The 14,971-nt window shown below is 44.2% G+C and overlaps 1 protein-coding gene across 5 annotated transcripts in view; it reads right to left on the bottom strand.

Annotated features, from left to right (window-relative positions):
* Hnrnpc (heterogeneous nuclear ribonucleoprotein C) overlaps positions 1-394 on the bottom strand; it is a 36,043-nt gene extending 35,649 nt beyond the window's left edge. For all 5 annotated transcript variants that reach the window (XM_069998375.1, XM_069998376.1, XM_069998374.1 and 2 more), the window contains exon 1: positions 254-394. The gene's annotated coding sequence lies outside the window, so the exon portion shown is untranslated. The remainder of the gene's footprint in view (positions 1-253) is intronic.
* Positions 395-14,971: the final 14,577 nt, after the last annotated feature.

Here is a 14,971-nt window from a genome sequence, read left to right as displayed (position 1 = left end):
AGGGGGGGGAGGGGAAGGAATTCTTTCCTGCCGACGGGGGCCTAGAGGACACTAGGTTAAACTCACGAAAACGCAGAGGCCTGTGAAACCCTCCCGCTTCAAACGTAATCACGCAACATCCAGAGAATAAACGCGGGCCCTGCGACTCTACCGGGAGGACGGTTCCCTCGTTTTCTCTCCCACACCCGCTTGCGCGGCCTCAACCCGACCCCAGGAAGCCACCCCTCCCTTAAGTCCACCCCCCTCAACTTACCTGAAGGCGGGAGGGAAAAGAGATTCTATTCGAATCTCCTACTCCCAGGTTCTGTGAGAAGTCGACTGCTCCTCGAGGTCGGCAACGAGGAAACAACCGTCCAGTCTTCGCCTCTTCACAAAATGGCCCCCGAGTCTCCTCTGCCGCCGAGGCGAAGACCTAGCCCCCGCCCCGCTCCTGAGAACCGTTCTTATTGGCTAGCCCTTTCCTCGCTCCTACTTCTAATTGGATACTTCTAACGCCCTTCACAATAGTATCCAATCAGCATTAAAAGTAGGTTGGACTAAGTAAGAGAATTTCCACATGCGTGACAGGAGCGAGTTTGTAACTGGTTACATTTCATGTCACTTAATGCTTGAGCAATGGTTATTGGCCACTGTACCAGTTGAAGCGGTGGGTGGAAACTCGCCTTTGTATCGCGCTCTGCTTCACATCCGGGTATCTGGAAGATCTGACTGGCGGTTGCTTTGTCCTATCTCTGCTTAGTACAAGATCCGCCTACACCCCGGAGTTTGCGCGGCGTGAGGGCGGGGGAGGGGTGAAGGCTGTGCGCACTCGCCTTCCTACAGGCATTGGGGGAAAAAAAGCGCCAAAAAAAAAAAAAAAAGCGTTTACCTTTCTGTGTAAACCACATTTCTTAGAGCGAGAAGGGAGCAGTTATTACTGGACCACGTTAATGAATAGAAAACTTAGAGGTGTTTCAATCCCAAATTCCTTTTCATTTTCAGGTTCTGTTAGCTACCCAGAAGGTGACTCCCCTCTTCAGCCAGTCAGGCCATTCTGCAGAGAACACGTGGCCCATCCAAACCAGCTGACCTCCCTTTTGCTTTCCCTTACGAAAAGTAAAGAAGTAAATGCGGGGGGCTGGGAAGGTGGCTCAGTGGTTAAAGCGCTTGCCTTGCATGACTGAGGCCCTGGGTTCGATTTCTCAGCACCACATAAGCAAAAAAAAAAAAAAAGAAAAAAGCCGGAAGTGGCGCTGTGGCTCAAGTGGTAGAGCGCTAGCCTTGAGCTGAAGAGCTGAGGGACAGTGCCCAGGCCCAGAGTTCAGGCCCCATGACTGGACCCAAAAAAAAAAAAAAAAAAAAAGAAGTAAATGCGGGCTTGTAATGCTACTGCGCCCATCTACTGGCCTCAAATTATTGCGCTAATCTAGATCAGAAATTGAGCTACCCCTCCAAATCCGGCCCTTTAATTCCTCTTCATCTTGAAGTGGCCTACTTCCTTCAGACATAGGCTATCAATCAATCCCTTTCTGGTTTTATTTATACAGAAAAGGGCGATTTCTTATGTGTTAGGAGGGAACTGTTATTAAATGGCTATGGTGTGGTGCAGAGCACTAGTTAATGTATTTTTATACATTTTTTTTGAGACAAGTGATTATGTACCATCATTCTATAATTGATTCTCCTGCCTTACCTTGTCAAATGTTGGGATTACAAGCATGCACAACCATGTCCAGTTTATTAGTGTACATTTTTTAAGTAAATATGCAAAGAGGTTTCAAATCCACAAGTCAGATTGTGAATACTACACATCTTGATCAGTGTCACTCCTTCCAAGTTCTTTCCCACATTTCCCAAACCCATCCATACCCTCAAGTTCCACAGTTCAGTGATAATATACATTTTTTAAAAGACATGTGTATGTGAAGGTAGTTTACTTGTAGTTCTGAGTGTTTCTGAATTCCAGAGAAATTCACAAGGAAACATACTGGGGGAGTGGGGGGAATTTTTTTTCCATTGATAACCCTTTCTATACTATTTTATTTTATGTGTACTAATTTGACTTTTTTAAAAATTGGCTTAGGGTTGAGTAATACATTACTACAGTAGTTTAACATCTGTTAAACAGTTTAACAACTGATGTTGTTAAAAGTGGCATATTTAAAAATTAAAAGTGCAAGTGGAAAAAAAAAAGAAATGGGGGGCTGGGAAGGTGGCTCAGTGGTAGAGCGCTTGCCTTGCATGCTTGAGGCCCTGGGTTCCATTCCTCAGCACCACATAAGCAGAAGAAAAAAAAAAAAAGCTGGAAGTGGCGCTGTGGCTCAAGTGGTAGAGTGTTAGCCTTGAGCTGAAGAGCTGAGGGACAGTGCCCAGGCCCAGAGTTCAGGCCCCACGACCAGACTCAAAAAAAAAAAAAAGAGTCAAAAAGACTTTCCTGCCTGGGATGGCTTTGAACCATGATCTTCAGATCTCAACCTCCTGAGTAGCTACAATTACAGGTGTCAGCCACCAGTGAACAGCTTTGCTGGTTAATTGAGATGAGTCTCATGGGCTTTCTGCTGGCTACTTACTCTCTTGAGTAGTTAGGAATACACGTGTGAGCCACCAGCCGCAGGCCAAAGCAAGTTGGTTTTGTTGGTTTATTTTTTGGTGCCTGTCCTGGGGCTTGAATTCAGGGTCTCAGCACTGCCCTGAGCTTTCTCGACCTCTTGAGCCACATAGCTCCACTTCTGACTTTTTTGGTAGCTAATTGGAGACAAAAAAAAAAAAAAAGAATTGGGGGAAAAAATTAACCTGCTGAGGCTGGGAATGTGGCTTAGTGGTAGAGTGCTTGCCTAACATGCATGAAGCCATGGGTTCGATTCCTCAGTACCACATACACATACACAGAAAAAAACAGAAATGATGCTGTGGTTCAGGTAGTAGAGTGCTAGCCTTGAGCAAAAAGGAAGGTCAAAGACAGTGCCTAAGCCCTGAATTCAAGTCCCAGGACTGGCAGAAGAAAAAAAAATTAGCCTGCTATTAATGGTTCTTTTTTGGAGGGGGGGTGGAGGGGAGAGCTGGAATTCTGTACCTGGGCACTGTCCCTGAGCTCTTCAGCTCAAGGCAAGTGCTCTACCACTTAAGCTACAGTGCCACTTCTGATTTTCTGGTTATTAATTGGAGACAAGAGTATCACAGACTTTCCTACCTGGGCTGGCTTTGAACCATGATCCTCAGATCTCAGCCTCCTGAGTAGCTAGTATTACAGGTGTGAGCTAACATGCTGGTTCTTTTTTTAGGGGGGTGGGGGGAAGAGTCCAATCATGGGGCCTGAACTCTGGGCCTGGGTGCTGTCCCTCAGCTTTTCAGCTCAAGGCTAGTGCTTTACCACTTGAGCCACAGTGCCACTTCCGGCTTTTTTCTTTTTGCTGATGTGGTGCTGAGGAATCGAACCCAGGGCCTCATGCATGTGAGGCAAGCACTCTACCACTGAGCCACCTTCCCAGCCCAATGTTAGTGGTTCTTTTCTGATCAATTCTGTGTGGTGTTTAAATTTTTTCTTTTCTGGTGCTTTTTCAAATATATTTTCCAGGGGCTGGGAAGGTGGCTCAGTGGTAGAGTGCTTGCCTTGCATGCCTGAGGCCCTGGGTTCAATTCCTCAGCACCACATAAGCAAAAAGAAAAAAACTGGAAGTGGCGCTGTGGCTCAAGTGGTAGGGCACTAGTCTTGAGCTGAAGATCTGAGAGACAGTGCTCAGGCCCCACAACTGGACCAAAAAAAAAAAAAAAACCAATCAAATATATTTTCCAAATTGATAAAGCCAGGCACCAGTGGCTCATGCTCATAATCCTAGCTACATAGGAGGCTGGGATCTGAGAATGACAGTTCAATGTCAGCCTGGGCAGAAAAACCAGTAAAAAGCCAGAAGTGGGGCTGTGATTCCAGTTGTAGAACACTAACTTTCTTTTTTCTTTTTCTTTTTTTTTTTTTTTGGTCCATTGTGGGGCTTGAACTCTGGGCTGACACACTGTCCCTGAGCTCTTCAGCTCCAAGTGAGCACTCTACCAACTTAAGCCACAGAACCATTTCTGGTTTTCTGATGGTTAGTTGGAGATAAGAGTCTCACAGACTTTCTCAGCCTCCTGAGTAGCTAGGATTACAGGTGTGAGCCACCAGGGCCTGGCTAGAACACTAACTTTGAGCAAAAAATTCAGAACAGCACCCAAGCCTCAGGACCAGGACCAAAAAAGAGAGAGAAATCTGAAGAAAAACACTTACAAACAGTATATAAAACATAGATACAAATACAAAGGTAGATACAAATAGATACCAAAAAAATCTCCATAAGTGCCTCAGTACTATTTACAATTTATTTTATTTGTTTTCTTGCCAGTCCTAGGGCTTGAACTCACGGCCTTGGCACTGTCCCTTAGCTTCATTTGCTCAATGCTAGCATTCTACCACTTCAGCCACAGCACCATTTCCAGCTTTTTCTGTTTATGTGTTACTGAGAAATCAAACCCAGGGCTTCATGCATGCTATACAAGTACTCTACCACTAGGCCACACTCCCAGCCCCTACAATTTATTTTAAACTTCCTCGTAAACCAGGCACTGGTGGCTCATGCCTATAATCTTAGCTATTCAGGATGCTGAGATCTGAGGATCACTGTTGGAAGCCAGCCCAGGCAAGAAAGTCCGTAAGAGACTCTTATCTCCAAATAATCTCCAACCAGAAAGTGGAAGTGGTACTGTGGCTCAAAGTGGTAGAGTGATAGCCTTGAGCAAAAAAGCCCAAGGATGGTACCCAGGCCCTGAGTTCAAGCCCCACGACTGACAAAAAAAAAAAAAAAAAAAACCAAAACCAAAAAAACAACTACCCTCCCTCATAGAATCATGGTTAATTTTATAATTTTATATTCCTTTTCCTGGGTGAGAAGCTGTGTGTGTGTGTGTGTGTGGTGTGTGTGTGTGTGTGTGTGTGTGTGTGTGTGTGTGTGTGTGTGTGTGTGTGTGTGTGTGTGCAGGCTCTGGGGCTTGAACTCAGGGCCTGACATTGTCTCTGAGCTTTCTTTTTTCCCTCAGGGCTAGCACTCTACCACTTGTGCCAAAGCTCTACTTCCTACTTTTTGGTCATTAATTGGAATTAAGAATCTCATGAACTGGGCTGGGAAGGTGGCTCAGTGGTAGAGCACTTGTCTTGCATGCATGAGGCCCTGGGTTCAATTCCTCAGCACCACATAAGCAAAAAGAAAAAAGCTGGAAGTGGCGCTGTGGCTCAAGTGGTAGAGCGCTAGCCTTGAGCTGAAGAGCTGAGGGACAGCGCCCAGGCCCAGAGTTCAGGCCCCACGACCGGACCCCCCCCCCAAAAAAAAAGAATCTCATGAACTTTCCTACCTAGGCTGGCTTTGAACCATGATGCTCAGATTTCAGCTTCCTGAGTACCTAGGATTACAGGCACAAGCCACTAGCGTCTAGTTTACATGGATAGTTATTTTCTAATATACTTTTATTGTTAGTATTAAGGTGTTGTACAGAAGGGTTATCATTTTGTAAGTCAGGTGGTAAGGAAATTTCTTTTTTTGGACAATGTTATCCCTTCTTTCACATAGCTAGTTTTTGATAGAGCCAAGATTCTGATCCAGGAAGATGTACATTTAGTTACAAAACTGTTTATAATAAATAGTAATGATAAGTACAGAGTACTGTGAAACCTATATACTGGAGGTTACCTTCAAGCAGATCTTGTGAGAGTACATATTTGTTATTCATTTGTTATTTCTTCTTCTGTTATTTCTTTTTCCCTTCTTAGGAAAAGTGTTTCTTTACTTTGTTCTTTGTTCCCCTTGCTTCTCCTCTAACATCCATATCTGCTTTGACCTAAATCTGGCTTCTCTGACACTAAGCCTCTTTCATTCATTTGCCATCTGTTCTCCTCAGACTTGGAAACACAAGATTTTGTACTCCAACAAGTTTTCACTAAGGTATTCCTCACACAGCCTGTAAAATGGTTTCTAGTTGATAAGTCTTGCATTTCACTATTAGAGCTTATTTTACTATTATGCTAGTGGCTGACTTTTTGAACAAACATCTAAATACCAAGAAAATACAACATAGGGTCAGGCGCTGGTGGCTCAAGCCTGTAATCCTAGCTACTGAAGAAGCTGAGATCTGAGGATCATGGTTACGAGCCAGCCCTGGCAGAACAGTCTGTATGACTGACTTCTCATCTCCAATTAACCACCAAAAACCCAGAAGTGGCCCTGTGGCTCAAGTGATAGAACTAATTAGCCTTGAGGGAAAAAAAAAAAAGCTCAGGGACAGTGCCCAGGCCCTGAGTTCAAGCCCCAGGATCAGCACCATAAAAACAAACCAACACCCTATGTGAGCCTAGTAGCTCACATTGGCTTAAGTAGTAAATTGTCTAGCAAGTAAAAGGTGCTAAATTTATTTTTCTTCTTCTTCTTCTTCTTCTTCTCCTCCTCCTCCTCCTCCTCTTCCTCTGCCTCCTCCTCCTCCTCCTCCTCTTCTTCTTTTGGCTGATCCTAGGGCTTGAACTCAAGGCCTAGGAGCTGTCCCTAAGCTTTTTCAGTGCAAGTCTAGCACTTGAGCCACAGCTCCCCTTCCAGCTTTTTGGTGATTAATTGGAGATAAGAGTCTCAAGGAGGGGCTGGGAAGGTGGCTCAGTGGTAGAGTGCTTGCCTGGCATGCATGAGGCCCTGAGTTCCATTCCTCAGCACCAAATAAGCAGAAAAAGCTGGAAGTGGAACTGTGGCTCAAGTGGCAGAGTGCTATGCTTGAGCTGAAGAGCTGAGGAACAGCACTCAGGCCCAGAGTTCAGGCCCCACAAGAAGAAGAGAAAAAAAAAAAAGTCTCAAGGACTTTGCTGCCCAGTGTAGCTTGGAACTGTGATCTTCATCTCTCAGCCTCCTGAGTAGCTAGGATTACAGGCATGAGCAACCATCACCCAGCTGCTATATTTTACCCCCAGGGGGAAAGAAAGAAAGAAAGAAAGAAAGAAAGAAAGAAAGAAAGAAAGAAAGAAAGAAAGAAAGAAAGAAAGAAAGAAGAAAGAAAGAGAGAAAGAAAGAAAGAAAGAAAGAAAGAAAGAAAGAAAGAAAGAAAGAAAGAAAGAAAGAAAGGAAGGAAGGAAGGAAGGAAGGAAGGAAAAAAGAAAGGAAGGAAGAAAGGAAGAAAGAAAGAGGGAGGGGGCTGGGAAGGTGGCTCAGTGGTAGAGCGCTTGCCTTGCATGCCTGAGGCCCTGGGTTCAATTCCCCAGCACCACATAAGCAAAAAGAAAAAAGCCGGAAGTGGAGCTATGGCTCAAGTGGTAGAGTGCTAGCCTTGAGCTGAAGAGCTGAGGGACAGCGCCCAGGCCCAGAGTTCAGGCCCCACGACCGGACCCAAAAAAAAAAAAAAAAGAAAAAGAAAGAGGGAGTGGGAGGTAGGGAAGGAAGGAAGGAAGGAAGGAAACAAAGTTTGGCTGGTATTGGCTCTGTAATCCTAACCACTCAGAAGGCTGAGATATGAGTATTAGGGTTCAAAGTCAGCAAAAACCTTTTTTTTTGGGGGGGGGTGTCCGGTCGTGGGACCTGAACTCTGGGCCTGGGGGCTGTCCCTCAGCTCTTCAGCTAAAGGAAAGCACTCTACCATTTGAGCCACAGCGCCACTGCTGGCTTTTTTCTTTTTGTTTATGTGGTGCCGAGGAATTGAACCCAGGGCCTCAGGCATGCAAGGCAAGCGCTCTACCACTGAGCCACCTTCCCAGCCCAAATCTGTAAGATTCTTTTTTTTTTGTCAGTCATGGGGCTTGAACTCTGGGCCTGGGTGCTGTCCCTCAGCTCTTCAGCTCAAGGCGAGCGCTCTACCACTTGAGCTACAGCGCCACTTCCGGTTTTCTAGTGGTTTATTGGAGATCAGAGTCTCACAGACTTTACTGCTTGGGCTGGCTTTGAACCATGATCCTCAGATCTCAGCCTCCTGAGTAGCTAGGATTACAGGCGTGAGCCACCAGCGCCCGGCTACAGAATAAGTTTCTTTTTTTGGGGGGGAGAGGGGGGGTCTGGTCATGGGGCCTGAACTCTGGGCCTGGGTGCTGTCCCTCAGCTCTTCAGCTCAAGGCTAGTGCTCTACCACTTGAGCCACAGGGCCGCTTCCGGCTTTTTTCTTTTTTGCTTATGTGGTGCTGAGGAATTGAACCCAGGGCCTCATGCTTGCAAGGCAAGTGCTTTACAACTGAGCCACCTTCCCAGCCCAAAACTGTAAGATTCTTATCCCCAGTTAATCAGCAGAAAAGTTGTGAGTTGGGCAGTGATACCTATTGCCTGTAATCTTAGCTACTCAAGAGACTGAGATCTAAGGATCTTGGTTTGAAGACAGCCTATGACTGTCTTATCTCCAATAAACTACTCAGAAAAAGCTGGAAGTGGGCTGGGAAGGTGGCTCAGTGGTAGAGCGCTTGCCTTGCATGCATGAGGCCCTGGGTTCGATTCCTCAGCACCACATAAGCAAAAAGAAAAAAGCAGGAAGTGGCGCTGTGGCCCCAGTGGTAGAGCGCTAGCCTTGAGTTGAAGAGCTGAGGGACAGCACCCAGGCCCAGAAAAAGCTGGAAGTGATGCTATGGCTCAAGTAGTAGAGCACTATCCTTGAGCAAAATGAAGCTCAGGGATAGTACCCAGGCCCTTCAATTCAAGCCCCAGGAATAACACCAAAAACAAAAAAAGCTGGAAGTGGAGCTGTGGCTCAAATGGTAGAGTCCTGTCCTGAGGAAAAAAGACAAGGAATAATGCCTGGACACTGAGTTCAAGCTCTAGTGTAGCATACACAGAAAAAAATCCTTGAACAAAAAGTTCAGAGATAGTGCCAGAGCTCTGAGCCAAGACTGGGGAAAAAGAAAAAGTGTAAAAGAGCTATTTTAGATTATAATTTAAACAAGTTCAAGCTGGGCATAGGTGGCCACATATGTAATTCAAGCTACTCAGGAGGCTGAGATTTGAAAACTGTAATTCAAAACCGGCCTACGCAGGAAAATCTGTAACTACTCTTATCTCCAGTTAACCACCAAAAAGCCAGAAATGGAACTGTGGCTCATGTGCTAGAGCACCAGACTTGAGAGAAAAAGCTAAGAAAGTGTGTGAGGCCTAGTTCAAGCCTTAGTATAGACACATAAATACGCATGAGCACACACACACACACACACACACACACACACACACACACACACACACACACATACACACACACAGAAAACAAGCTATATAAACCACATACCATGGCATAGAGTTAATACTCCCTCTCCAAAAAGGGAGATACATAAGGATAGAAGAATCTGACCAAAACAAGACAAATGCAGCCAGGCAAACATTAAATCCCATAGCTTTATGTCTGGTACTCTAGCAATGGCCATTTGCAGCCCACTAGTTCTGTCTCCCAGGCTGCCTCTGCTTTTTCCCTGAGACTTCCTCCACGACAATCCTAGCTTCTCAGCATCTCCTGGAGTGTCCATTACAGCTTAGGCTTTACTCTTACAAATTCACACATCACCAAATTCACACATCACCAGCCTGGTGCCAGTGGCTCATGCCTATAATACTAGCTACTCAAAAGGCTGAGATCTAAGGATCAAGATTTGAAGCCAGAACAGGCTGAAAAGTCCCAATTAGACTCTTATCTCCAATTAACCACAAGAAAACCAGAAGTGGTGTTGTAGCTCAAAATAGTAGGGGCTAGCCTTGAGCAAAAGAGCTCAAGGAGAACACCCAGGCCCTGAGTTAAGCTCCAATCCTGACCAAAACAAAACAAACAACAACAACAACAAAACCCCTCAAACTCAACAATAAAAAATGACCAAAAACAGAAGATTGAACACATTCCTCTTAAGGAAGGCATACAGATGGCATATGTACCCTAAATATGTTCTACAAGATTACTTATTAGGGAAATGTAAATTAATGATGCAGCTTAAGATAATTAAAACTACAGCCTACTCACTAAGATAGCTAAAACTAAAGACTTCTTGTCAAGGACCCAGTCACTCATACCTAGCTACTCAGGAGGATGAGATCTGAGGATCACGATTCAAAGGCAGCCCAGGAAGGAAAATCCATGAGACTCTAATCTCCAATTAACTACCAAAAAGCTGAAAATGGAACTGTGGATCAGAGTGGTAGAATGCTAGTCTTGAGCACAAAACTCAAGAGACAGCCCAGGCCCTGAGTTCAAGCACCTGGACTGGCACATACAGACACAGAAAATGACTCCCAGATACCAGTGGCTCATGTTGTAATCCTAACTACTCAGGAGGCTGAACTCTGATAATAGTATGGTTTGAAGCCTGAAAGCACCCATCCCAGAAGACCAACGGACATAGTCATGTAGAAGAAAAGGAGTTTTATTGCTAGCTGAGGCTGACAAGGCCACCTTCCCCACAGGAAATGGAGAAATGGTGCCTCTCCCCATTCAGGGGCATCTTTATAACATGCAGGCTAGAGGGGGGAGGTACTCTGCATGGGCAGCTAGATCTGGGTAGAAAGTATGCAGGCCTGTCATGGAGAAACTGCTGGGGGCCCCAGGAGAGTTCTCTTTTCTTTGGGAAGGGAAGGGTAGAGCTCAGGATTGGGTGGAAGGAATTCTGCTGATGCAGCTGGGGGCTAGAGATACTAACAAAGCCGGCCCAGGCAGGAAAGTCCATGAGAGTTAAGAAAAAAAAATTATTGTTATTATAAAGGTGATGGACAGAGGGGCTACAGTTACATAAGTCAAGCAAAGAGTACATTTCTTAGCCAAGCGCCAGTGGCTCACACCTGTAATCCTAGCTACTCAGGCGGCTGAGGTCTGAGGATCGCAGTTCAAAGCCAGCCCAGGCAGGAACGTCTGTGAGACTCTTATATCCAATTAACCACCAGAAAACCAGAAGTATTGCTGTGGCTCAAGTGGTAGAGCACTAGCCTTGAGTTGAAGAGCTCAAGGACAGTGCCCAGGCTCAGAGTTCAAGCCCCATGACTGAAAAAAAAAAAAAGAATATATTTCTTTTTGGACAATGTCACCCTCTCCCTCACTCTCTCAGTTTTTCTTTCCCATCCCCACCCACAAGTTGTATTATTATAATAGTTGTATTGTATAATTATAAAGTATGGAGAAATGAAGAAGAAAAAAAAAAAACATTTTCAGCTCCCCATGCAGGAAATGGGATTTAAAAGATTTCCTTAATAAGATTTAATATTTTTAATTTTCACGTATTTATTATATACTATTATAGAAAAATGAAGAAGGTTGTAATCCTAGCTATTCAGGAGGTTGAGATCTGAGGATTGGGGTTCAAAGCCAGCCCAGGCAGAAAAGTCTATAAGACTTTTATCTCCATATAACCACCAAAAGCTGGAAACGGAGCTGTGGCTCAAGTGGGACAGCAACAGCCTTGAGCAGAAATACTCAGGAACAGTTACCAGGCCCTGATTCAAGCCCCAGGACCAGCACAGAAAAAGAAAAAGAAGAGGGTTGTTGTTGTTTTTGTTGCTTAATGTAGCCAAACAGTCAGAAATAAGTAGAATGATAACTGGCAGAAGCAGAGGTGGTGGGAGTAGTTAGTTATTAGTAATGGTAAGCATTGTCTGTTTTAGGCAGTTCTGCTTATGGTCCCCTAGGCATCAGATGATGGCCCATTGCCCAGAGAAGAGCTGCATGTGAACAGTGGACTGATTGAACTCCAGAAGTTGCACCAGGAAGGGCCCCCAGACAGAGGGACTAAATACACATGGAGTGCTGGAGCAAGCTGCATGAAACCTTTGATTTTGTTTCTAATATGGCTTTGGGGCTGTCCAATAATCTGGAGTCATGTAGTTCTTGCCTGGCGAAGCACTTTATTAACCTGCCAGCACAGCCCCCACAACTGTCCCCATCTATCTAGCTTGAATTCTGAGGACTGTTCTTTATGTTTTGTTGCTTTTTTTTTTTTTTTTTTTGTCAGTCATGGGGCTTGAACTCAGGGGCCTGAGTGCTGTCCCTGAGGTTTTTTTGTTCAAGGCTAGCACCCTACCACTTGAACCAAAGTGCCACTTCCGGTTTTTGAGTGGTTAATTGGAAATAAGAGTCTCACAGAGACTGGCTTCAAACCATGATCGATCCTCAGATTAGCCTTTTGAGTAGCTAGGATTACAGGCATGAGCCATCAGAGCCCAGCTTGAGGGCTGTTTGTATAACAAGGATTCTCAGATCTCATCCTTCTGAATACTGTAGCTAGGATTACAGGAATGAGCCACTAGTACCTGGTTTCTGTTTTTAATTTTTGGTGCTGGTCCTGGAGCTTGAACTCAGGTCTGGGCAATGTCCTAGAGCTTTTTTTGCTTAAAACTAGAACCACAGTTCCACTTCCATGTTTTTTGTTTGTTTGTTTGTTTTTGTTTTTGTTTTTATTTTGGTGGTGGTGGTGGTGGTGGTGGTGGTGGTGGTGGTGGTGGTGGGATGGTTTGGCAGTTAATTGGATGGAGATAAGACCTCATGAACTTTCCTGCCAGTGCTTTCTTTGAACTGAGATCCCCAGATCTCATCCACTTGAGTAGTAAGGATTACTGATGTGAGCTAGGGGTGCCTAGCTATTACTTTTTTCTTTTCTTTTTCTTTACTTTTCTTTTGCTCAAGGCTAGAGCTCTACCGCTTGAACCACAGCACCATTTCTGGCTTTTTCCGAGTAGTTTATTGGAAATAAGATTTCACAGTTTCCTGCCTGGGCTGGCTTCAAAATGGATTCCACAAATCTCAGCTTCCCATTACTGTAGCCAGGATTACCGGCTTGGGCTACCTGTGTCCTTCTTTTTTTCCTGTTTTTCTTTTCCTTCCCTTCTTCCCTCCCTCACTCCCCTCTTTCTTTCTTTTTTTCACTTCTTTGCATGTGTGCTGGTCCCGAGGTTTGAACTCAGGGCCTGGATGCTTTCCCTGAAATTTAAAACAAAAATTTTATTATATTATTATTTTATTATATTATTATTTTTGTTATTATAAAGGCGATGTACAGAGGGGTTATAGTTACATAAGTACAGTAACAAGTGCATTTCTTTTTGGACAATGTCACCTCTTCCCTCATTCTCTCCCAGTTTTTCCCTCTAACCCTGAACTTTTGTGCTCAAGGATGACACTCTACTGTTTGAGCTACAGCTCCTCTTCTAGCTTTTTGGTGGTTTATTGACCATAGAAGGAAGACTTTTCCTAACTGGGCTGACTTTGAATTTCAGTCCTCAGATCCCAGCCTCCTGGGTAGCTAGATTTTAGGTATGAGTTATGTGTGCTCAGCTTCACTTACTTCTTTTTAAACTTCTGTTTATGTCTACCATGAAAATATAATAATTTCTAATTATAAAAGTTATTATAAAATAATATCTCTAGCCAAGCTATGGCTCAAATGGTAAAGAACAAGCCTTTAGTGGAAAAGTTAAGAGAGTTCAAACCCCAATACAGGCACATAGATACACACACAAAATAGCTAAAGCAAAAAAGGTTGATGGACTGAATTAAGTAGTAGAATATTTCCATAGCAAGTGCAAGGTCATGAGTTTAAGGCATCAATGCTATAAAAATTAATAATAATAAAAATTCACTTAAGTAGTAGCATATTTCCATAACAAGTACAGGGTCCTGAGTTTAAGGCCTCAGTGCCATAAAAATTAATAATAATAATCAAATTGTCTCCATTCATTCTTCAGTTCAGAAGATCCTTGCACTGTGGATTGAGTGCTTACAGGGATCCCACCAATGAGGCAGAGCTTATTCTGTTGAAAGAGATCTCAGGAGGACAGAACTACCCCCATTGTCTTTGCCCTTCTAGGAGAGATATAAAGACCATTTCTCAACATCAGCAAACTTCTATTAATTTCTAATCAAACAAAAAATGTACTTTGATGCTAGTGGAGGACTGTTTCCCCCAGTATTATATGCAAAGAGAAAAAGCACAGTCTTCACCCTCTGATCTACAAAGAGTTAACAGCTAAAAACCTGGATTAGTTCCACCTTTAACAGCAGAGGACAATAGGATTGCAAAGCCAGTGTTGGAGGACACAGAAACATTCAAAGAACTGGAGACATCTCTTTCCAGCTAGCCACAACTGTAAGTTGACACCTAATACATATTTCAAGCCTTCCATTTTTACCCTGGAGTGTTTTTAAGAGAAGAGTTTATTTTGTATTTTACCTCACCTCTCAGCATTCAGGAATGCATTACTGGGTCATCTTTAATTCTATTATCTTCTTATCTGTAACATATCCAACCACTTATTTGTCTTTCTTTCTCTCTTCCTTTTTACCTCATCATATTTTCCTTTGTGCCTTTGTTCCTTCTTTTTCCCTCACTTTCTTTCTCTTCCCTTTTCTGCCCCGCCCTGTCTTTCCTTTCCCCTGCCCCCCCTTCCCCCCCTCCCCCCCCCCCCCCGCCCCAGTATTCAGGTTTGAATTTAGGGCCTCTTGATTCTCCTTTTTTAAGGATCCTGATGATCCATCTATTTCATTTTTCAGTCCTCCTGCCTCTATCCTTCCTAGTTCAAGGTCTCTGGCTTGAACTATAGAAATACCCTCCTAGCCCAATCTTCTCTGTGTCTCTGACTAGATGGATTTTCTTAAAGCTTTTCAATACTTCTCTCTCTCTCTCTCTCTCTCTCTCTCTCTCTCTCTCTCTCTCTCTCTCTCTCTCTCTCTCTCTCTCTCGTTTGTCGTGGGACTGAACTCTGGGCCTCTGCACTGTCCCTCAGCTCTTCAGCTCAAGGCTAGCGCTCTACCACCTGAGCCACAGTGCTACTTCTGGCTTTTTCTGCTTATGTGATGCCAAGAATCAAACCCAGGCCTCATGCATGCAAGTCAAGTACTCTACTACTGAGCCACCTTCTCAGTCCCCCTTCTAACTCTCTTGTTTGTAGGTTCAAAAATGTATGATTGCTGAACAAACCTCTGGGCCTTGTACATACTAAGCACATGCTCTACAACTAAGTGACACTCCAAGCCCTATCTCCTTCCTTCTTTCCTTTCTTCA

The sequence above is a fragment of the Dipodomys merriami genome, unplaced genomic scaffold (genome assembly GCF_024711535.1).
Source record: "Dipodomys merriami isolate MVZ:Mamm:240054 unplaced genomic scaffold, mDipMer1.0.p SCAF_518, whole genome shotgun sequence".
NCBI classification, from domain to species: Eukaryota; Metazoa; Chordata; class Mammalia; order Rodentia; family Heteromyidae; genus Dipodomys; species Dipodomys merriami.
This window is presented reverse-complemented; position numbering and strand designations above follow the sequence as displayed.